At 42.8% G+C, this 24,248-nt stretch overlaps 2 long non-coding RNA genes across 2 annotated transcripts; both read right to left on the reverse strand.

Moving 5' to 3' along the window:
• Nucleotides 1-5,662: 5,662 nt before the first annotated feature.
• Nucleotides 5,663-6,575, reverse strand: LOC309492674. Its single transcript, XR_014203646.1, has 2 exons — nucleotides 6,380-6,575; nucleotides 5,663-6,282 (listed from the first exon to the last, which is right to left on the reverse strand). It is a non-coding gene; the product is annotated as an uncharacterized lncRNA (long non-coding RNA).
• Nucleotides 6,576-16,289: 9,714 nt separating this feature from the next.
• LOC309488761 lies at nucleotides 16,290-18,988 on the reverse strand. The gene is made up of 3 exons (XR_014202266.1): nucleotides 18,851-18,988; nucleotides 18,332-18,419; nucleotides 16,290-17,425 (listed from the first exon to the last, which is right to left on the reverse strand). It is a non-coding gene; the product is annotated as an uncharacterized lncRNA (long non-coding RNA).
• Between the last annotated feature and the right edge of the window lie 5,260 nt (nucleotides 18,989-24,248).

A 24,248-nucleotide genomic window follows, 5' to 3' on the forward strand; every position in this document is an offset into this window, starting at 1 on the left:
AAAATGTTCTCTAAACATTTAAAGAAAAAATTCTGGGAACAAAAATAAAACTACCCGCTGAAAACGTTTTAAGAACGTTAGAGAATAATGTTAAAAGAATGTTACTACTAAACATTTTAATAATGTTTTTAAAGAATGTTCTCCAAACTTTTAAAAGAACATTCTGGGAACAAAAATAAAACTACCCGCTGAAAACTTTCTAAGAACGTTAGAGAATAATGTTATAAGAATGTTATCGCTAAACATTTTAAAAATGTTTTTAAAGAATGTTCTCCAAACTTTTAAAAGAACATTCTAAGAACAAAACTAAAACTAGCCGCTGAAAACATTTATAGAACAATACATGCTAATGTTCTTAGAACATTTTTAGAACAAAAAAAATCTAGCTGGGGTGCCAACTTCGAGTCAGTAAAATAATAATAAAAATAATAATTGAATGCTGGTATCCAAAACATTTAATTCAATTCAAGTATTATATTAGATACATTTTAAAACTTCAATGCACACCTATAATAAGCCTAGTAATAATAAGCCTAGTAATAAGTAGACATTTAAAATACATCAAAAACTGATATCATAGTTTAACACAGATAAAATCAGAGTTAAGGCTTGCTTTACGTGTTGCTCGACGAGGATTTCTTAAATCATTGCGACTTTCAATCTTGAGGAGACAAAATGCCGCGGAGGCTCCCGCCGCGGAGTGAAGAAGAGGTGGAGTTATGAGGATTCTCTGACAGTTGAAGTGTCCAATGGAGTTAAGAGATTTGCTCTCAAGCTATTTTCCACACTTTAGATTGGTTAATAATTTGTAAAAATAACAGAACCACGTGGGGACTGACCAATAGCATCGATTTGTGAAAAAATATGAAATTGACAAAATTTGGACATACAAGGTTTCTGCCCGACAGCGACGATATAAACGTGCTCATGTTATCTTGCTTTCTGAGGCGGAAAAAACAATACCTGTTGTTTGGGAACGCAGTAATGTAAGAGTTCTGGAAGGGTATTATACCAAACCATATTGACAACAGACTTTACTCGGGTATTTCAGAATATTTCTTGGTGGTTCCATCCAGAGATTTGTTTTATGCAATATCCCAAAATGTGCATACTAATAGGTGGATGGAAACATAGCTACTGGAGGATGAATTTGTCTTATTGGCAGAATAATTCTGGATATTAAATGATCAATTTGTCTTTAACCATTCATCAGAGACCAAGGATTCATTCTGGATCAACTCAGATCACTGATATTCCGTTAAGAGCAGAGGGTTTGTCCCTGTTAGAGAACTCTTCAGCTAAATGCATTCACATCTGCCATTCAAAACGTAAGACATAAACAAAGAGACAGAGACAATTGCACATACAGTTCAACCAAGGCAGGATGGAAGCATTTAGTGTGTGAGATCACATGCATTGCTGTGGTTGGACTGTGTGTTATCCAGACATATTAGGACTGCTCTGGTTGTGGATTCTGACAGTGCACTGGAAAGCAGGGATATGTTTAATCGTCCATATGAAAAAGGAGGCAGAGGAATCTGAGGCTGGCAGAGCAGCAGGAAACCCACAGCCCTTTGGCCCTCTGTCAGAAAGGATCAAATATGTGTGCCATTATCCGTGCACATGTGTGCCAAAAGAGGGAGAGAGAGAGACAGAGACAGAAAAATGGTCTTATGTCACACTGGGGTGCACTTTTGCCATGTTAATGAGTGAAGTCATGGCCTCAGGATTTGTACTGACAGTGTTTATACTAGTGAGTCAGAGGCTAGTATTGTGAGAATGCAGAGTGCAGTGGTTTGAAATTTGAATGGTGAAAGCTGTTAAAATGAGATGGAAAGTCATAATAAGGGTGCTACAATACTGAGACACATTTTTTGTGGGAATGACCAGAGCTGGGAACATATTTTGGAGTTGTTGGGAGAATGTTTGTGCATAAAGTGGGATAGTGAATGGAAACTCCATAAAGCTTATTTTTGCCAAACGTCTAATATTTAACAGACAAATAAGTCCTTGGTTCTGATGATGTTTACTAAACTTAGACAGTAGTTTTCCTTAGCATAGATCATGTGTTGTTTCTAAAATGGTTCAAGAACGTTTAAAATAATTTTCTAAAATATAATTTGGGGTGGCATACACAATATGAATTTGATTACATAATTGTGTATAAGGAAGGAAAGAGATACCATCTATGCCAGTGCAGTCTATGGCTTAATATAATATAACATATTTAATGATCAACTCATATTTACTGCTGCAACATAAACACCATACAAAAAAAAAGAAAGAAAAAAAAACTGTTATTCAAATGAGGAAAAAGAGACACACACAAGGATCCAGAAGTCTGGCTACTGTCATGTCAAAAGCAGTAAAAATCCCAGTGGAAATAAAACCCAGAGATCCAGAAGAGACTCACAGAATGTCAATCAGTGCCTTTGGTAAAACGAAAATTTCGTTCCAACACTTTATTTTCCAATTAATTTCTGGAGGGTGATGCAGCACAGCAGGAGCTCTTAGACGAGCAAACGGACGCTGAGTGCCACCGGTCCAAATGGGCTTTATGCAGCGAAGCCACAGTAACCCCAGGCCAAAGTCATTTACCCGTCCATTAGAGTCATCTTATTTATTTGGAACCAAACTTCCATTTCCCTCTTTGCATTCATCGACAAGAGACACAGGATTCACACACACACACACACACAAATTGTTGAGGCAATCGCTTTCCCAACTGCTGGGTCCCATATTGTTAGAAATTACACTTTCAATTTGCGGCACTGCTCCCGCCCAGCAGGCACCCCATCTCTCTTTATGGCCGTTAGACGAGACAATTGAAAACACAATGGATTCTGGGGAAGGCTGAGGGATTGGTGTCATCAGATTTGATGCGCAGATATCTCTCTCTTTATTTCTTGATGGTGTAGAGAGGCCAAAACTAGACTGCAACCGTTAGAAACAACTTCCCCGTCCCTCTGCCAGCTGATCCTTTCTATGTGACTCCATTCAAATTCAGGGCAAGGGTGTGCACTTCACCAAAGTCGCTTTGGTCGGAGAGAATCTGAACGCAAATGTAGTTCCACCTCAATTCTGTTAATTACAGAGATGAATCTTTCATGGAAAGAATTTATTTTGGCGTGGTGGAATTGTGGTCGCCTTTCCGTGTCCCCTGTAAAGACTGAGATATGGAAATGGACTTGTGTTGAACTCATGAGATCTCTGCTAGCTTTTATCTTTGACCATTAATTCCTTAAGAGTCATTACAGTGGCTTCCTGTTCATCTTCAACCACCAATCATACACTCCGTCAAACCCATGACACTGACAAATGAACTGAAAAACTCCCATTGTCACTGAACGGAGGTTACTTTGAAATCACTCTCATAAACGCCCACGGTACACTGTAAAGGGCTGGGCAGTATGAGAAAAATCTGATTTAAAATCATGGTAAAGGCATATATCAGAATTTAATTGGAAATGCAACCCCCAAATGTACCAAAAACATGTAGTAAAGTCATTTTGTTCTATAATCTACTGACTCTTTCTGATAATCTGCTCAGTTTTGATGGGTGCAAAACTAAATATTGCTCTTATCATCCGATCGTGGTTGTATCTATCTATTAGTGTTCCTGGATCTTAGTGCTGCATTTGATACCAAGCCACAACATTCTTTTGAATAGACTCAAAAATTATATTGGCATTAGTGGAATTGCATTAGCATGGCATCATACTTATCTGACCGTTATCAGTTTGTGGCAGTAAATGAAGAGATGTCATATCGATCACAAGTTCACTATGGAGTACCACAAGGCTCAGTACGGAGTACCACAAGGTTCAGTACTAGGACAATTACTTTTCACCCTGTACATTGCTTCGCACTTTGCTCTATCACTTTTATATTTTATCTCCTAATTTTAACTTCAGTAAATCAGCATAGTGCTAAATCGACATTGCTTGGCATCACCGTTAAAACTAGAAACTTTTGTGACTGGAAAATTACTACAAAAAAAGCGTTTTTCCTATCCGACCACTGCCATCAGCTGACATTCCGGAGAAGGGAAAACACAGCTGCCTATATTCAAAAGGATAAGAAAGAAAATTACTCTTCTAGAATCTACTTGCTGCACAAACTGCCACAGACTTTATTGCAGTTCTTGAAACAAAGTTACTTACGGGACTACCAAACCAGGTGGAACACACAACAGAGCTTCGTCATTGACGCCCTCAGCATATAGCCGGTGAGTCCCATGAATCTAGTGCTCCTCGACAGGCCATACTGAGTGTAGAGAAACAAGCCGATCAACACACTAATCGATGGGACAAACAGGGAGTGAGACCTAAAGGCACTCGAGACATCAGATTGTCTCGAGCATCACATTTTGCTGCAGTAGCATCCTCTACCCCAGATATGGCTATGACAAGGATTGCAAACACTGGTTTCCTACCACTGCCTATACATCTTGAGAACAGATTTGAAGTATTAATGAATGTAGATGAGGAATCCCCAAACGAGATGAATGTGATCAAACACAGACCGAATCAGCCAGTAGCTAACATTGATGCTAACTGCCGCTCAAGGTCGAGCAGCTCAGAGCGCAGCCGAGCACAGGACTCTGATAGTGGGTGACTCCATAATCAGTGACTCCATAATTCAACATCTTGAAACAGTGGCTAAACTAACAAAAAATAAAGCTTCTAGCCCAGACGTTTCCAAGCAGCACAGCAGTAATGACTTTATGAACTTCTTCACTTGATAATATCAGTGAGAAAATTATAACTATGCAACCGTCTACTACAGTATCGCATCAGGCAGTGCATTGCAGTCTCCCTAAGGAAAAAATCGATTCATTCATTGCTATAGAAGAGGAAGAATTCACTAAACTCGTTAAATCATCTAAATCGACAACATGTTAGACCCTATACCGACTAAGCTACTGAAAGAGATGCTACCCTTGGGAGATATCATTAGAAAGCATGGAATTAGTTTTCACTGTTATGCTGATGATACTCAGCTCTATATTTCTTCACGCCCTGACGAAACGTACCAATTCACAAAATTAACGAAATGCATAGCTGATATAAAAAATTGGATGACTAGTAATTTCCTACTACTTAATTCTGAAAAATACAGAGGTTCTAATTATTAGACAAAAATCTTCCTCACGTAATAACCTAGAATACTGTCTAACACTTGATGGCTGCTCTGTCAAGTCTTCGTCGTCGGTTAGGAACCTGGGTGTGCTCTTTGATACCAATCTTTCATTTGAAAGTCACGTGTCTAGTATCTGTAAAACCGCATTTTTCCATCTTAAAAATATATCTAAATTACGTCATATGCTCTCATTGACAAATGCGGAACAATTAGTTCATGCGTTCATGACATCAAGGCTAGATTATTGTAATGCTCTTGTGACCTTGACCAACTGGCTGTTAGAAATGTCGACCAAATTGACTACGCCACCCCCACTTTTCTGGGATGGGGGACCCTAACAATGATAATTTTAACACAGGCGGTTCAAATAAATGAACTAGAAGCCGGAGTACAAAAAGTTGATACTTTATTAAAATGACAGATACAATTGTCACAGGTCGGGATGGGCCAAGCCGGACTGCGCCCACCCCTGAACCAGGTCCACCCTGAGGAGCGTGTCAGAGACGAGACGGAAACAGAATTCAAGGGAATAACAGTTCTTTTTATTAAAGTTAAAAGTAATTTGAATAACCTAAGCTAAAATCTTCCTTTCCTCTTCTTCCCCGGAATCGAGGCAATGCAGCAGTCTCCGGGACCCACTCCCACGTCGATACAAGGTTCGCAATGGCCTGAGATGGATCGATGGATTTCCACAGGTGTGTATGCGGTCGGGGCTGTTCCTCTTCCCACGCTGATGCAGGGTCCGCAGGGACCTATGACGGACAGGTGAGTTTCCACAGGCGAGTAGACAGTCGAGCTGTTCCTCTTCCCACACTGATGCAGGGTTCACAGGGACCGACGACAGACAGGTGAGTTTCCGCAGGTGAGTAGACAGTCGGGGCCCTTCCTCTTCCCACACTGATGCAGGGTTCACCAGGACCGACGACAGACAGGTGAGTTTCCACAGGTGAGTAGACAGTCGGGGCCCTTCCTCTTCCCACACTGATGCAGGGTTCACAGGGACCGACGACAGACAGGTGAGTTTCTACAGGTGGGTATACAGTCAGGGCTAATCCTCTTCCCACACTGATGCAAAGTTCACAGAGGCCTACGACGGACAGGTAAGTTTCCACAGGTGAGTAGACAGTTGGAACTCTAGGGCTGCAGCAGACTCGAGTCAACAGGCTGAACGGAGCTTCTCTAGGACAGACAGTTAGAACAGACAGAGTCAGCTTCAACAGCAATATATAGGCCTCACGTGTGTTGCCGGGGACAGGTGACTCCACACCATGCAGATGGGCCGGGGACTATAGCAGACTCAAAGGTGCAGGCCGAGCGGAGCTTCTCGTGTGTTGCAGGGGACAGATAACTTCACACCATGCAGATGGACCTGGGGCTATAGCAGATTCAAGTCGCAGGCTGAGTGGGGCTTCTCTAGAACAGACAGAATCAACTTCAACAGCAATATACCATTCTCACGTGTGATGCAGGGGACAGATGACTTCACACCATGCAGAATGGACTTGGGGTTGTAACAGGCTCAAGTCGCGGGCTGAGCGGAACTCCTCTAAAACAGAATCAACTTCAACAGCAATATACAGTTCTCACACGTGTTGCAGGGGACAGATAACTTCACACCATGCAGAGGGGCTTGGGGTTGTAGCAGACTCAAAGTCGCAGGCTGAGCAGAACTTCTCCCAGACAGACAGAATCAACTTCAACAGCAGTATACAGTTATCACGTGTGTTGCAGGGGACAGATAACTTCACACCATGCAGATAGACTTGGGATTGTAGCAGGCTCAAGTCGCGGGCTGAGCGGAACTCCTCTAAGACAAACAGAATCAACTTCAACAGCAATATACAATTCTCACGTGTGTTGCAGGGGACAGATAACTTCGCGCCATGCAGAGGGGCTTGGGGTTGTAACAACTCAAAGTCGCAGGCTGAGCAGAACTTCTCCAAGACAGACAGAATCAACTTCAACAGCAGTATACAATTCTCACGTGTGTTGCAGGGGACAGATAACTTCACACCGTGCAGGTGGGCTTAGGGCTGCAGCAGACTCAAAGTCAACAGGCTGAGCGGAGTTCCTGCTAAGACAAACAGAATCAAGATTGCAGATAGAGTGTGCAGTCTCACGTGTGTTGCAAGGGGGGCAAACCTTCTCACCATACAGGTGGGTTGACAGGCAAGTAGCGAACTTAAGTCAACAGGCTGGACAGAGCTTCTTCTAAGACAGTCAGAATCACTACTTCAAAACAGAGAGGTTAGTTTGACTCACAGATGCTGTTCCTTCTAGTCCTCAACAGATGGGGCCGATCGACATTATTAAGCTCCAGTTACGGACCGTAGACCAGCATGGCACGTGGGGAGTGCACGGCAAAAGAGAATAAATCTTCCACACACACACGGCAATTTCACTCCAAACATGCAACGTGAGGGGGGAAACGTCAATTTAAGCACTGCAATCCACTTCAATAAGTGCAGATAAGGCCAGCACTCACCCAGGGGTCTCCGTGCCACAAGCAACGAGCTCCAATGTTGGGAAAAAGATGTTTCAGGGTTTTCCTCCACAGACATAGACGGATTCACAACACCGTTCCAACACGGGGGAAGAGGGCAAGAGATCGAACATGAATCAGTATAATTCACTCAGTGACATTTAGATAGCACAATCAAAGCACTCCAATCCACCTCAAATTCAGCGTTGAAACATGCAGGTACGAGATACGATGGTCGATTACTTATCTCTCTCCCTTCCAGGCAAACGGTGTGTTTTCACAACTCTTCCACACTCCTCGAGTCCCCTCCAGCAGCACTTCCCTTTGCACCCCGCAACTCTTCTCTGCAACACTCAAATAGAACGACTTCTCACGGGAGAGAACCACCCAACAGTCTCTCTTCGCTGGCTTTGATGTCGATTTCCTCATCCCGGTTGGCAAGGCAACAGATACACATTTACACGGGGGGTGGTGTTTCCTTGTTATTATACCGGAGGGGACACAATTGCGGCGAACTTTAGTTCCACCCTCATTTGTCACACCGTGACACAATCCTTCACAGATATGGTGGTTGAAATAATAACCTGATTAGTAGCAATGTTGTTCAGAAAATATTTCACAAACTTGAGAAAATAGAACAAACCAAAACCCCAAAAAGAACCAAAACATTCCACAACAACTCAACTCAATTTAAGAAAAACATTAAACAAAAGGCAAAAAAATGAAAACAATGCACCAAACAATCTGAATTGAATTATTAACGAAATACGATATATTAAAGAAAAAAAAATGGTGAATCTGGAATTCAGATTAATTAAACTGACAAATTATAATGTAAATTAAATTATATAAGAGAAGACGATGATAGATATGGCACTCAGAATAAAACAAATCAAACTAGAATCATAAACTGGAGAACACGCCACATGGGAGGAAACAAAAATCCAAGCCAAAGAAAAATCAAAACCAATCAAACCATACGTAAAACACACAAACCAATAAGACCTCCCATACAGTGGTACACCAATAAATAAGACAGAAAGATTTCACAAAATGAATACCATAAAAAACACACAAAAAGGATGACATGATTATCCAATTTGCTCCGTGCACGGCGACCGTTGACGTTCGAACTTGAGTGTGTGGGCCAGTACTTCCGGTGATCTGACAGCGAGAGCGGGAGACAGCGAGAGCTAGAGACAGACAACAGCGACCGAGTTCCATTACACAATGAGTGTTTTTAGGATTCAAGAGAGGCGACTTGCCTTTCAGAGGGTGACAGCCTCAGCACTTCATCGTTGTGTGCCGTTATGTATCATTTCGTCACGTTACAACAGAGAAGTCAGCTTTCAGGCATTCCCCGTTGACGCTGCGGTACAGGCTGAGTGGATACAGAAGATCCGGAGGGAGGACTTCAACCCGACCAAATTTTTAAATGCATATAATTTTCAGTGTATTTCACCTGTACGTTTCTATGCTTTCTATTACTGCATTTATTTTGTGCAAGTGAGATGAGTAAAGACCATCGGTTTCATAAATCATTATCTGTCTGGTGTTTATAAGCAGCACGTACAGTATTGTACTACGTGTAAAATATACACAAACTTAGCTATATTAATTGTTTGTGGTACCTACAGTTAAAAAATGTAAATGCAAAATATATTGATCGAGCAATTGATACAAGTAAAAATATATGCGCAGAATTGAGAAAATAGTATATATGGAGATAAATTGTAGCCTATCACAGGGCAAACATGTGAATGTTCACGGTGCATTTTATGCAAACAACTCTAATCGTAGTTGTACCTCTATATTTTCAGTAGGCATAATTGTCATTGCGTATGTGTATGCAGCATGAGTCAAATACAATCTTCTGTTCATGAACAGTTGTATTTCATTCATTAATCTGATTATGCATCCGTGCATTTAATTGCCATTGGCTCGTGTGATAGTAATATGGATCTTAGTGGTATTTTAAGTGATAATTGATCCTATAAACAACTATAAAAGATAATTTCTGGCTTTCTCCGGCTCCCTGCACCGGGCGTAATGCGAAACCGGAAGTGTCTAACCGCACACTCGCTGATCCGAAATACAAAATGGCGGCCACGTGTAACTAGCCAATTAACGAAAGATAAACAAAACACAACTAATCTCAATTTCAGTGGGAAAAGAAACGATGGCCGCTACCCAAAGGAGGTTTTGAAACCTGTAATTAAAACCAATTCACACTTTTATTACACATAAGAATCAACATATTCTACCTTAAAACAAACGTGTAAAATACTAACGTACTCAATATGCTATGGTTCACTTGGTTGACTGAGACATAACAGTCTCAATGAAAGGCAAAAGTGAGTTGTAACGCAGTCTATTCCGTACAAACGTCCATAAATGCTGGCACTCGTAACTCGGCCAAGTATAGACACGAATGATCCTAAAATACACATTCTAGGTTTTTAGCACCACCCTTTACATAAATCATACATAAACTTGACCATGCACTCACATCAGGCGTTCTCAGATCAACAAGTCATCGGCACAGGAATAATCCTAAAACACATTTGCAGGTAGCCGAGCGTCATGCACACTGCGTTCTCCGATCAACAGGTCATCAGCGCAGGAATAATCCTAAAACACATTTGCGGGCATATTATACTAACATATCTCCTATTAAGATCGACTCCTATAAAAAAAAAACTAATTTACTCACACTGAATTTTCAGGCACAGCATTAACACACAAGCAGTTCTTCCAACGCGCCAGTATAGGAGAGACCACACACACTCGTTCATCAAGCGGAGAACAAGAACAAACGCTGTTTCATTGACACCCTCAAGACTTTAAATGTGGCTGGCCCTATCACCTCACCTGCCCACTTAAAGGCATAGCATACTCATTCTACACTCTTATGGGTGGTTGCCCTGCACGCTTAATAAACAAATTACAGCTGGTCCAAAATGCAGCAGCTAGAGTTTTTACCAGAACCAGGAAGCATGACCATATTAACCCTGTTCTGTCAACACTGCATTGGCTCCCTATTAAACATCGTATACATTTTAAAATATTGCTGATTACTTACAAAGCACTAAATGGTTTAGCTCCGCAGTACTTGAGTGAGCTCTTAACGCATTATAGTCCTTCATGTCTATTGCGATCTCAAAATTCCGTCCAGTTGATAATACCTAGAATATCAAAATCGACTGCTGGCGGTAGATCCTTTTCCTATTTAGCACCAAAACTTTGGAACAGTCTTCCTAACATTGTCCGGTAAGCAAACACACTCTGTCAGTTCAAAGCTAGACTAAAAACACATCTCTTTGACCTAGCATACACAACACATTATAGACTTCCATAATTCAATGTCAAGTCAAGTCAAGTCAAGTTTATTTGTATAGCGCTTTTCACAATACAGATTGTATCAAAGCAGCTTCAACTCTATGTAGCCATTCTATGTAGCCTAATGTTAGGCTACATAGAATAGGTCAGCCGGAACCGGGAACACTTCCCATAAATCCTTATGTACTCGTTACATCATACGAAGAATGGTGTCTACGCTAATATTAGTCTCTCTGTTTATCCCGAGGTTTACCGCAGTCCGCCGGATCCAAGGCGTATCCAGATCTGATGAAGGACCTGCGCCTGGACGCGACGACAACACAGTCCTGAAGTGTCAACTAGGCTCTCCCCTGTGAAGGCCTCCCTCCCCTCCCTTTACCTCTCTACAGATAAAGCGTTGTTGGGATAATTCCGGTTCGCGTGGCTACGCGGAAGCGATAAAAATTCTGTATTATACATTTTAAGGCCAAACAAGTAGTTTGTTGAGGGTTGGTTTGTAGGGAAGGACTACACGCCTGCGCACATATATTCAAACACGCATACCTATAGACTGAACTCGTAATACACATACAACTTTAGCTGGACAATAACTTTAGTCTAGAGCTGCTATAAAGCCAAAACAATCTCTGTTACTTTATTTTCCTATTATCAATGTAAAGCCGCTTTGGAACAATCTACATTGTTAAAAGCGCTATATAAATGAAGATGACTTGACTTGACATAATCAGAAACATTAGCAGCAGGGATACAACTACGTGCTGCCTGAATGTCACACAAACACCTGGACAGAATATAAATTAACACAGGACTTCCATTCAGCACCTGAATGGACACGTGGTTGACATATCACACAAGGACAATGATAACACCATGCAGCCACAACAACCTCTGCTCATGGACACAATCTCAGCTGAGCCCTGCCCACAGAGCTCACCACGAACAGACTGTGACGGATTAGAACTGCTCGAAGTTTCAGCACCCTAGGATGACTTTCTGGAAAACAGCCAGGAAAACCAGGACAACATATCACAGACTCCGGTAACACCAGAGCAACAGCCCCTCTCACCAGACATGTTATTATTTCTTTCTCCAGCTTCCCCGCTTCTGAGCTTCTCCGAGAAATTGGAGGAACTGGTGTATAAACTATCCCACTCTTTTGCTGCAAGCCCCCAGATATCAACCAAAAAGGGGCGACCACCAAAGCCTGCGGGCCGAGCTCGCGCTCCTCCAGTGAAAGCTCTTCGGCCTCTGCCACAACGCCAGGGCCCACACCCTCCTCCATCTGTTCTAGGTCTTTAACTTATCATTATTTACAGGCCTCCGAAATACTCTCCAGCCTTAGCTGAGGACTTTACAGAACTGTTATCAACAATTTCCACAGAGTTTGACTGCTTTGCTATTGCTTGGGATTTTAATATTCACATACATAATGCAGAAACCATTATGGCAAAAGAAATCATAACTGTTTTAAATACTTTTGATCTGATTCAACATGTACACGGACCCACACACAATCGTGGACACACATTTTAGATTTACTTATTAGTAAGGGTCTAAACATTTCATCGACTGTTATTAAGAACGTACTGTAGTACTGTCTGATCATTTCTGTATTTTCTGTATCTCTCCTACTATTGAAGCTAGATCTGTGTCTGTCAAGACGACATGCTTATATGAGAACACTAGTCTGTAGGGCTGGGCGATAAAACGATAACGATAATTATCGCAATATAATTTTTTTCTCGATAAAACGATATCAAGAATTCGATAAATGTTCGATTTGATAATGTGGTAACACTTTAGAATAATGGTCCATCATTAATAAGTAACTATGCAGGAAGTAATCCAGGACTAATGAGTAGTTCTACATTAACACTTCAGCTACTACTATTAACTAATATGGAAACACGCTTAACTAATCAGTAAGTAATATAAAATTTGGGAGATAGTTAATTATTATGTAATCAATAATTACTTAATGAGATAAGCCTCATTAATAAATATTAACTGACTAATTATTAAGAATATTATATTGTGTACGTCTGAGACGTAATCAGTCATCATTTTTACTCTGAATGTAGTCATAAAATGCATCACTAATTACTCAAGTGTTAACTAGTCACTATGCAGGAACTACTAGTGATCTGGGCCCGGTTTCCCGATAACGCTCACTCTTAGCGTACTAAGAAGACTCGAAAGATATATCTTACCAAATTTGTTTATGTTCCTAAGTGTGTTCCCCGAACTATACCTTAGAAAGCTGCTTAAGATATACCTTCTTACGTGCGACGTTACCCGGCGCTGTCCGTGGCGATGGTGCTGAATTGGTTGAAATCGATGGCTCGAGAATCAATTATTCTCTCGTGCAGGGGCTGTTTATGTGAGAAAGTGGTGTTCTTTATTAGAGAAGCACTTCAGAAATAGTTGAAATTGCATTTATTATGATTATTGGATATTATAAAAAATAATCCAAACTATAATAGCCTATAATAACCTAGCCTACATATTTTAAAATTGTAACATATATTGCTGCCACAATAACCTTTTCAAAAATGTACGTGCCTTCTTCTCTTTCCCATTTTTGTTCGCTGAGGTGGAGCTGCGATGAAATATTGTTCTTGGAAATACTTTCCAGCATTTCAGTAATAAAAGTTTACATCTTGCGTACGGTGCTCGGCAGTGATCAAAAAGGATTTAAACCGTGAATTTCGAATCTCTTGTAAACTCAGAGATATGGATTCAGACGGCAATTAAATTAGCACACGACCTGTTTGTCAAAAAACAGAAGGTACTAATTTGGCCAGGGATTTTTACGCGGGTTGGGTGAGAAAAACACTGATATTATGGATTCGGACGGCACTAAAATCACCGACTTACCCCTGTAAATGTTTAAAATACGACGAGCCCATGAGAAACAATATTAGCGTCCGAATAGGACTTAACTGACAGTAGCCTATGCTTTCACTGGCCTTTAAAAGAGTGTTTTAATTAAATTAATAATATTGTATAATAATATAATTTAAAAAAATAATCAGTGTAATGACAATTTTATTCTTTGCATGAAAACACTTGAATTAGCCTAACTGAACACTGTCTGGGTGTATTAAAACTTCAGAATTATATTCATATAGACCTGCAACAGTGATAAGGTAAAGCTAAGAGTGGTCCAGACCAACCTTACGAAAGTGTGACTTACAAAAGATATACTTAGCGTACGAACGTTTCGGGAACCGTCCCATAAGGTTAAGAGAGAGGTTAAGGAATAGGTTAAGAACTACTTAGAGATAAGAACGCTTTGGGAAACCGGGCCCTGGACCATTATTTTAAAGTAAAAAAATATGTTTTTCACTTTAAAATAATGGTCCAGATCACTAGTAGGTAACCCTTGAGTAGTGATGTATTTTATAACCACGTTGAGAGTAAAAAAAAAGACAATTGCTAACGTCTCAGACACGTTAATGTTGTGATTAGTAATTAATTAGTAATTATTTATAATTTGACATAATTACCTATTAGTTCTTAATGATGCCAATATCATTAGGTAATTATTGATTACCTAATAAGTGTAACACTGTCAAAGTTAACCAAACACCATAAGGGTTGTATCACTGAATATTTAGGACTAGGTTCGACTCTTGGGAGGATAGAAATGAAGTTTAGGCCAAATAGTGTAGATCAGCAACAGCCAGCACATTTATTGTACATAGAACAAATGAAAAATAAAACAATAAAAAAATATATTGAGGTCTCGTCACAACACTCTGAAAAGGGGAAAAGCAGTATTTAGTCCAGGTTGTGCACGAAAAGTCTGAGAATAAAAGGAAAAAAATTAAATAAGAAAAATAAAATGTCCAAAGTTCTCCTCGTTCCTTGGAAAAATTGGTGTGTGTGTAAAGTTAATTGTATTTAAGGCCTTTTTTTTCTACTACCCGGGTAGTGTGTGTATAAAGCGACAGCATAGCTGTAATTGAACGGAATCCCACGATGCAAACAGATGCAAACTGGTCCGGGTTGGACGTCGTCAAGTAGAATGCAGTAGGACCTTCTCTAAATCACGGACTGGCTCGCCTTTGCTCACAGCTCATTTCACAGATCTTTTCACAGGATGGAATCAGGCAACAAAAAAAATCAATCTACACAAAACACAATTTACAGTTCACAGTTAACATCTCTCAAAATTCAAATATGTTTTTTTTTTTTATTCAATAAACTCCTTATGAGATCGCAAAAGCATCACTCACATGTTTATTCGGTTGTTAAGTCGTGACGTAACCACTCTCCGATAATACTCTTTCCGGGTCCAAAGTCCAGGTCCTCTCTACCGCTTTCGCTAGTGTTTTGGTTATTATTGAGTGTTTTTACAATGCCGCAGTGCTGTGTCCCGTGTCCCGAGCTAACTCACTTCAACCTCGTAAATCTTCTTTTTCATTGATGCCTGGACTCTACCCTTAATTATGCCACCTGAGTGATGAGCTTCACTAACCACTCTGTTGGTGTTAAAGGAATTTAAACCCTTTTTGACCGCCAAGGGTGCCTCACTAAGAAGGACGTGATCGTAAATAAATTTACAGGTTCCACCATTGTTATTTCTGGACGAGAGGAGCGCTTGGACCCGGAAAAGGCTAAACGTCACGCATGACGTCAGACTTAACAATCGGATACACATGTTAGCTCAGCTAATTAACATCAGTACACGTGAGATTAACGTCAGTACACGTGAGCATACTAATTAAGCACAAATAAGTCTGTTCAACGCACAAATGTATCATCTGCACTTCAAAATACACTTTCATGTATAAATACATTCGTTGTCCTCCATATGAAGGGAGTTAGGGTTAGAACATCATAAAATAAATGGATCAAGAATCAAATCTATCAGTTTCCCCGATCTCCGTTTGCATAACGTGAATTCAAATACAAAAAAAAACATTTTGACTTTCAATAAACATCACATTTTAACTCTGACTGTTTTTTTTTCCTATTCAGTATAACATACCCAGCTAACACAAATACGTGACTGTTACGTAACTGCAACGTAATCTGGTGACCAAACTTTCGTCGTGGCGACGTAACCAGTTACGTTGTGGCAACCGGAAAAGTGAAATTCCTGGATTCGTTGTCACGACGTAACTTTGTAACGTTGTCAGTTAGTAACGGCGACGTCGTGGCAACGTTGTGGATCGGCAGTCGTAATTGGTAACCAGTTGGTCATTTTAGTTTTTAATAATATGGGCGGACATGCAGTGGCTTAATTTAACTTGTCCTCATTGGCCCAAAACGATTTTAGAGACTTTTTCAACGACATATGAACGATACAGACTCAAAATTTGGTTAATTCAGTTCATTTACTATAGAACAAGACACAGACAGCAAAAACAGTATGCAAACAGGTTATACATTTAAATGAACAAGGTTTTCCCCAAAAGCTTGAACATCGAACTACTCCTACACGTCTTCATTTTGGTGGCCCTAATAACAAAGCAAGAATAAGAAAAGAAAAATGCTAGAAAAAAGAACAGTTGAGTGTTTTCCCATTTAACATTTAAATACACAAAGCAATTAGCACTGAAAGATAGAATCTGTATAAGCAGACAGTTTTGTTTAAAAATCGCTCATATTTTTCTAAACATTGTCACAAAGTTATGTTGTGGCAAGTGCTTTATTTCCTTTTAAAATAATTTGATAACTTCATGACATGTATCACTATATTCGATAAAACCTTAGTTTGAAATCATTTATTTTTTACATTTAATAATACATATTATTTTGTTTTTCTTCTTCTGAAGTCGTGAATATGATGTACGATGATTTTTTTTAAACTAGGAAACTAGGCCTATTTATGATTATCGCCGAAGGCAGCATTAAACCCCCAAATTGTCAGGTGACGGTGCAACTGTTCGAACAAATTAACTGACTAAGAAATCAATTTAAAATGGTGTCTTAATAATAATAATAAAAAAAAAACTATGCCATCATTTTAGGTTTGAAGCCTTTTATATAATTGTTTTTTATAAATATCAGTAGTTTTAAAGCTGTTGAGATAATTGAGAAACTTTTGTCCGGCCATTTGTATATTCTCAAATGTTATTATGAATTTACAAGGTAATAACAGTAAACATGATAATGCATCGTCCAGAGGAGCCTAACTGATCTCTTTGGCAGAGTGAAAAAGTTTGTAGAGCTCTCTCAAATACTGATAAAAACTGCTAATTTCAAGTATGGGTAGGTTGGTGGTACACTTTTCATGTCAGGTGGTACAATTACAATACATAATATTTTTGTTGTACCACCTGACATAAAAACTTAAATTAGTTTCAACACTTTAAAATGTCATTTATTTAACATCTAAAAAATGTTTAAACACATTGTCTTCAAGAGTGTTGATGTCATTAGAAGTCTTCCCAAGTGAGGCTGGATCCAAACTGGAGCTGCTGTAATCTCTAGTAAAATATGCTGAGCATCCTGAGATAGAAACAAGGAGACAACAGGAGAAAGATTAGCATTGCTGCTGTTTCATATTATGTCAGGCAAAAGATGGTCATGTGCACTTTTTACTATTTCATCACATTGTGCAAGATTATGAGATGTGTTAAATGAATGCTTGGCTAAAGAGATGTGTCTTTAATCCAGATTTAAATTAGGATAGTGTTTCTGGGCCCCAAACATTATCAGGAAGGTTATTCTAGAGTTATTCCCTTACATTCTATTGAATTAATAGGACATCTTCTGATTTTAATGAGAAAACATGGCCTAACGAGTCAGCATTTTGATACTTGAATACAATACATTCTTACAATGCAAACGTCCTAAACATTTCTGAGTATTATCAATGTTGAAAACAGTTGTGCTGATTAATCTTTTTGTGTAAACCAATGTAACAGTTTAATCCATTTTCTTTTCTCTCTCTCCAGGATTCATTGTTAAATAGACCCAATATATAAAAAGTAGTTTACACTACTGTTCAAAAGTTTGGGTTCAATAGAGTAAAAACAAAACAAAAGGATGCATTAAATTGACCAGAAGAGAGTAAAGATTTCTGTTTCAAATAAATGCAGTTTTTTTTCTTTCATTCATCAAATAACCCTGAAAAACACAAAAATATGAAGCAGCACAACTGTTTTCAAGACTGATAATAATCATAAATGTTTCATCTATGGTTTTAGTTTTACTTATTCAATTATTCATATTACTCATACAGTGTCACTTACTTTTGGATGTCAAAACTTTCTTAAAATAAATGAAACAAATAAATGTAAATATGATAATTTAAAAAATAAGAAAATAACAGATGCATGGTGATATACAGTAGGTGACAAAATATTGTGAGAAAATGGATATGCAGTTATTTAATGAGCTTCCTCACATCACCTGTTTCCAACTTCTCTGGCAGCAGCTTTCTTCAGAAATGTTGAAGTCGTGGTTTTTCCCTTGTTGTAGAAGGATTATTTTGTTGCTGCTGAAATCACAGAACTATTTTGATCAATTTGTGTTAAACATTGAGCTAGTTTCAGCCAATTTTCACACTCCATGTAAGTGACGTCATCGAGTAAGTTACGTTTATGTTAAATAAATACGTTTGTTAAATAAATGAGCTCACTTCCAAACTAAATTATTTTTTTTACAAAACTATCAAAACCTATCATCTAACGTTACCCATAAGATGTGATTAAAAGCCTAAACGTTTAATATCAAAAGCTCAAGCTATGAAGTTAGCATAACGTTAACGTTACCTCATCTGAAAACGGTTGAGATGCTAACGGACTTTTTCCGAAGACACTAAACCATTTATATAAAGCAAATATTCAACAGAAGCGCGTCAATAACAAGTAAGAGAAGTGTCAAGAACAGTTGTGTGTATTATTGTGTGATTTTAGAGACTAAACTCACCTGAAAGCAGTGAAAACAACAGCGAGAGAGGGAGTTCAGCTGCTTTGTCAGTTGCAGTCAGTGGGGCGGTCTGTCGGTTTCCATGGCAACTCATCTCCGCTCCAGTGTTTGAGGGCGACTCGAAGGTTCACGCGCACGGCGCACGCCCCACGCCCATTAAACGTCAAAGCCACGCAACATTTACAACCATAAACATCTAACCTTAATTATTTGAATAAAATTAACGTCTTTCAAACGTACGGAATACTAAACAAACAATTGAAACAAATAAAATATTTCATAGCAGTCTGATAAGATGGTAATGAAATTACGGCCCCGTGAGGTGCAGTTCCGTTAACACTTTTGCCAGTAAGTCATGAAATTACCAAGTTATTACGAATAGAGTACGTATCTGGGACGTTGTTGGTTCTCTTACGAGAGGTCTCTCGTACTTGCGTAAGAATATCTTACGCTAGGGGAAAACCTCTTTTCCTCGAGATATTGAAGCCAAAAATTATCCTTAATTTTGCAATAATGTAAAACGCATTGCAGCAGCATGCAGACATGGGCGAGACAGCTCGCGCGCCCATTGGCTGCTCTGCGGCAACTGCACCAGCCTATCGATGGAGGCTCCTCATGACGTCATAACCAATGAGGGCGCTTCGCGCCCAATACGTCATGTCCCGCCGAAATCGGGTGGGGCCAGGGCTATAAATACGGCCCAGAGAGGCTGGTTTGGTCAGTTTTTTATCTCTTCAGCGAGTTCACACATCGCTGGATCCTGAGAGGAAGCCGCGCCGTCTGACTACAAGCACCCAGCGGGATTACTCTGCATCTGAAGCTGCCGGTCGACAACTCGCCGCCTTCAGTCGCCATTCCTGCTGACGCTTTCCGGCGTACATATCCTTTTATTGCTGTGTGTGTGTTCGCCGCTGCGACACTCACACTTATCTCCTCTAAAAGAGCACGAGCGTCTTTTTCAAGATGCCTCGTTCATCCTGCGGCTCATGCCGAGCTCCACTCAGCGACGGGGACCACCATGTCATCTGTGTTTCCTGCCTGGGTGAGGATCACGCAGCTATCGCGCTCGCCGAGGGCGGCTGCCCTCATTGCGATCTTATGCCTATGGTGACTCTGCGGACTCGCCGGGCATTTTTTCGTGAAGCTGCGCCCGCGCCTTCACCCGCCGAGCTGCCGCGCCGTAAAAAGCGCCGCGCTCAGCGGGTCCCTGAACCTCCTCCATCCCGCGAAAGCTCGCCGGTGCGCCCGCTAGCTTCGCCGCCTGCTTCACCTCAGTCTCTCACCGCCGGTGTGCGATTGGAGATTGGAGGACGACAGTTGCTCTCTCCTTTCGGGCAGTGAGGATTGGTCGAGCTCCGCGGACCTCGCACCACCCTCTCACCACCCCTCGGGGAAAAGAGCCAGCATCGAGGCGGAGCTTATGCGTCTGCTCGAGCAGGCCGTCGAGAGCCTCGGCCTTGAGTGGTCGACGCCCCAGCAGCCTGCACTTAACCGCCTGGACGGCTGTTTTCTTCAAAGGGACCGCGCTTCTCAGCCTTCAAGACCAGCCCCTTTCCTTCCTGAGCTTCACGAAGAGGTAGCTAAGTCTTGGAGCGCTCCCTTTTCAGCCAGAGTGCGTGCTCCCGTGTCCGCAGCATTCTCCGTAGTCGACGGTGCTAAGGACAAAGGATACCACTCTCTCCCTCCCGTCGAGGAAGCGGTAGCCGCCCATCTTTGCCCGCCCTCTGCTGGACGGCGTGCTAAGACGGCGCTGCCATCAAAAGCCTGCCGCACTACCTCGTCACTGCACGGTCGCGCTTATACCGCCGCCGGGCAGGCTGTCTCGGCGCTTCATTCAATGGCCATACTCCAGATCTTCCAGGCCAACCTTCTCCGCAAAATGGACGAGGAAGGACCGGAAGCTGTGAACCTTACGGATTTAAGGAGCGCGACGGATCTCGCCCTTCGCGCCACAAAGTCCGCCGCGCAGGCCATGGGGCGGAACATGGCTTCTCTCACCGTGGCTGAGAGACACTTATGGCTTACGCTCTCGGAGATGCCGGACTCGGAGTGCTCCGCGTTTCTCGACGCCCCCGTCTCCCCCGCTGGCCTCTTCGGATCCTCTGTCAAAGACTTCGCAGACAGATTCGCCGAAGTTCAAAAGACATCGCAGGCCATGAAACATTTCCTGCCCAAGCGCTCGAGCTCCGCAGCGGGTCGCTCAAAACAGCCGTCTGCTCGCAGCTCCCAGCCGCAACCCTCAGCTGCCGCCGCCCCACAGCGCCGACAGACCAGGGATCAGAGACCGCGCTCTCGCTCCGCCGGCCGCCGCCCCCCGCCCCCCGCCGCGTGGGCCACGGCCGAAGGTTGAGTTAAAGCCTGAGGCCTCTAAGTCTTCCTAGCCAGTTTACGGAAGCGACGGTGTCCAAGTCCCGCTGCGGCCGGATTTCCACCAAAGATTTTCGCTCGTTCAGTTCCAATAATTGCGACTGTTCCAGCTTATTCAGCAGTAAACAAGTCGGCAGTACAGCCCGCTTGCCTGCACACAAACGCCGTTTTTACGGCGACCCAGATAAATCCCAAAAAGAGTGTATTTTCTGGTATTCCGGCCACGGCCGATGGTGTTATGAGTGTAGTAAAAATGCCCACTGCCCAGTGCCCATTCCTACACACAGACACGGCCCGCACAAATAAAATCGACTTATGTCGGTTGTGCACCAAATGTAGTGATTGTGCCCACGTCCCAGTGCCCGCAAACACTACACGCTACATGTCTCACGGTTTCTGTAAAAACGAAACCAACGCACATACAGTCTGCACAAACAGACGGTGTTCTCAGCGTTATGCATGGGCCCGTTGTCCCGCGCCCGCATTCGCTCACAGACATATTAAACCCCACGGGGCTCACCACGCTCGCTCTCTCTCAGCACACAGCTGCAGGAGAACTGAGCGCGGGCAGGCTGCCCGCTGTGATCAGCGCGCCCCCAGTCTCGCACGCTGCAAACGCGGCGCTCATGTTACAGCACACTGTTGCTCTCCGCGCGCCACTTGGCCGCGATCAGAGCCCAGATATCATTCAACCCCTAGCCACTCACGCGAAAGCGTGGACAGAGCTCCCCGGGGTATCGAAGTGGGTGCTGAGCATTATAGAAAGAGGCTATTCGCTACAGTTTGGTCGACGCCCGCAACGCAAAGCGGCGCGAATCGAAACTACGGTGAAAAAGGGAGTAGCACACCTACTTCGAGCCGAAATAGCGAAGTTACTGAGAAAAGGGGCTATAGAACCCTTATCACAAACTCAGAGCGAAGGGGGCATGTACAGCAGATATTTTCTGGTACCCAAGAAAGACGGGGGTCTCAGACCCATTCTAGATCTAAGACGACTAAACAAAGCACTTCTGAAACGACGGTTCAGAATGCTCACGACCAGGAAAATCCTCTCGCAAATTTGCCAAGGGGACTGGTTCATGTCGATAGATCTGAAAGACGCCTATTTTCAAATACAAATAGCGTCACGTCACAGGCGATTTTTGAGATTCGCCTTCGAGGGCCAGGCATATCAGTACACAGTCCTTCCATTTGGCCTTTCCCTAGCACCTCGCGTATTCACGATGTGCATGGATGCAGCGCTCGCACCCCTCAGGCTCCGAGGCATACGAGTGCTGAATTATTTGGACGATTGGCTGGTTCTAGCTCGATCACAGTCGGAGCTCATAGAACACAGGACCATATTACTCGATCACCTCGAGAATTTAGGTCTCACAGTCAATTGGGCGAAGAGTTCGCTGTCTCCCAGTCAGAAAATATATTTTCTGGGCACAGATCTGGACTCGCTGTCTATGACAGCACAGCTGTCGCCGCAGCGCAGACTAAGCATTCAGCGCATGACAGAGATTTTTCGCCACGGCGCTTTGGTCCCGCTCAAAAAATTTCAAAGGATGCTGGGTCTCATGGCTTCAGCATCCTCAGTGCTTCAGCTGGGTCTGCTTCGCATGCGCCCGCTGCAGTACTGGCTGAAAGCGCGCGCGCCGCGCAGAGCTTGGACCTCCGGTCTCGCGCGCATCAAGGTCGATCAGAAATGCGTCGCAGCTCTGAAACCTTGGACAGTGACCGACTGGTACCGGTCAGGTGTAAGCCTGGGGACTTCCTCGAGTGTGAAGGTGGTGTCCACGGACGCCTCAACCTCGGGATGGGGAGCGCTGCTCGAGGGCAGACCGTTATTCGGCCAGTGGTCAGAACGGGAAAAGCTTCTGCATATAAACTGCCTGGAAATGATGGCAGTCGACAACGCGCTGAGGCGTTTTTGTCCCCATATAAAAAGACACCACGTCTTAGTCCGTTCGGACAACATGTCAGTGGTGGCTTATATAAATCACCAAGGAGGTATCAGATCCAGAATCCTTCACAGGCTGACGGGTCGCCTCCTGGTCTGGGCTCAGCACAATCTGCGCTCGCTCAGGGCAGCGCATGTGCCCGGCCATCTGAATGTGGGACCAGACAGACTGTCCAGAAACAATCTGCCGACAGGGGAATGGTCTTTACATCCACAGACAGTCAAAATGCTATGGAGGACATTTGGCAGAGCGGAAATAGACCTATTTGCGTCTCAAGAGAACGCTCATTGTCAGGAATTCTTCTCCAAGAGCAGGGATGCGCTGGCTCACGTCTGGCCCCGCTGCCCGCTCTATGCGTTTCCCCCTGTCACGCTCCTACCCCAGGTGTTAGAGCGAATCAGGGAGAGCGGATGCCCAGTGCTACTCGTCGCCCCTTTTTGGACAAACCAAGTCTGGTTTTCAGTCCTGATGCAGCTGACGAGTACCGCCCCGTGGCCGATACCGGTGAGGAGGGATCTCCTCTCGCAGGCGAACGGCTCGATCTGGCATCCTCGCCCGGAGCTTTGGTCCCTACATGTGTGGGCCATCAACGGGTACCCGTTAACCTCCCAGCGGGAGTGTTAAACACGATCACGCAGGCTAGAGCTCCATCTACAAGGCGGCTCTATTCCTCAAAATGGTCTGTGTTCACTAGCTGGTGTACAGCGAGTGGCACTTCACCCTCACGCTGTGGGGTGCCGGAGGTTCTCTCCTTTTTACAAGAGCTTCTGGATAAGGGCAGAACCCCATCCACGCTCAAAGTTTATGTGGCGGCCATAGCAGCGTTCGCTGAACCACCGCTTGGCCAGTCATTAGGAAGGAACGATCTGGTCATTCGCTTCCTTAGAGGAGCTAAGAGGCTGAACCCTCCCAGACCACCCTCAGTTCCCGTTTGGGACCTTTCCACGGTTCTGGAAGCCATGAAAGGTGCCCCATTCGAGCCAATACAGTCAATAGATCTGAAACTCTTGTCTTTCAAAACAGTGTTTCTTCTGGCTCTCGCTTCAGTGAAGCGCATAGGGGATTTGCAAGCGCTCTCAGTAAGC

The sequence above is a fragment of the Leuciscus leuciscus genome (genome assembly GCF_965113295.1).
Source record: "Leuciscus leuciscus genome assembly, chromosome: 2".
NCBI lineage: Eukaryota > Metazoa > Chordata > Actinopteri > Cypriniformes > Leuciscidae > Leuciscus > Leuciscus leuciscus.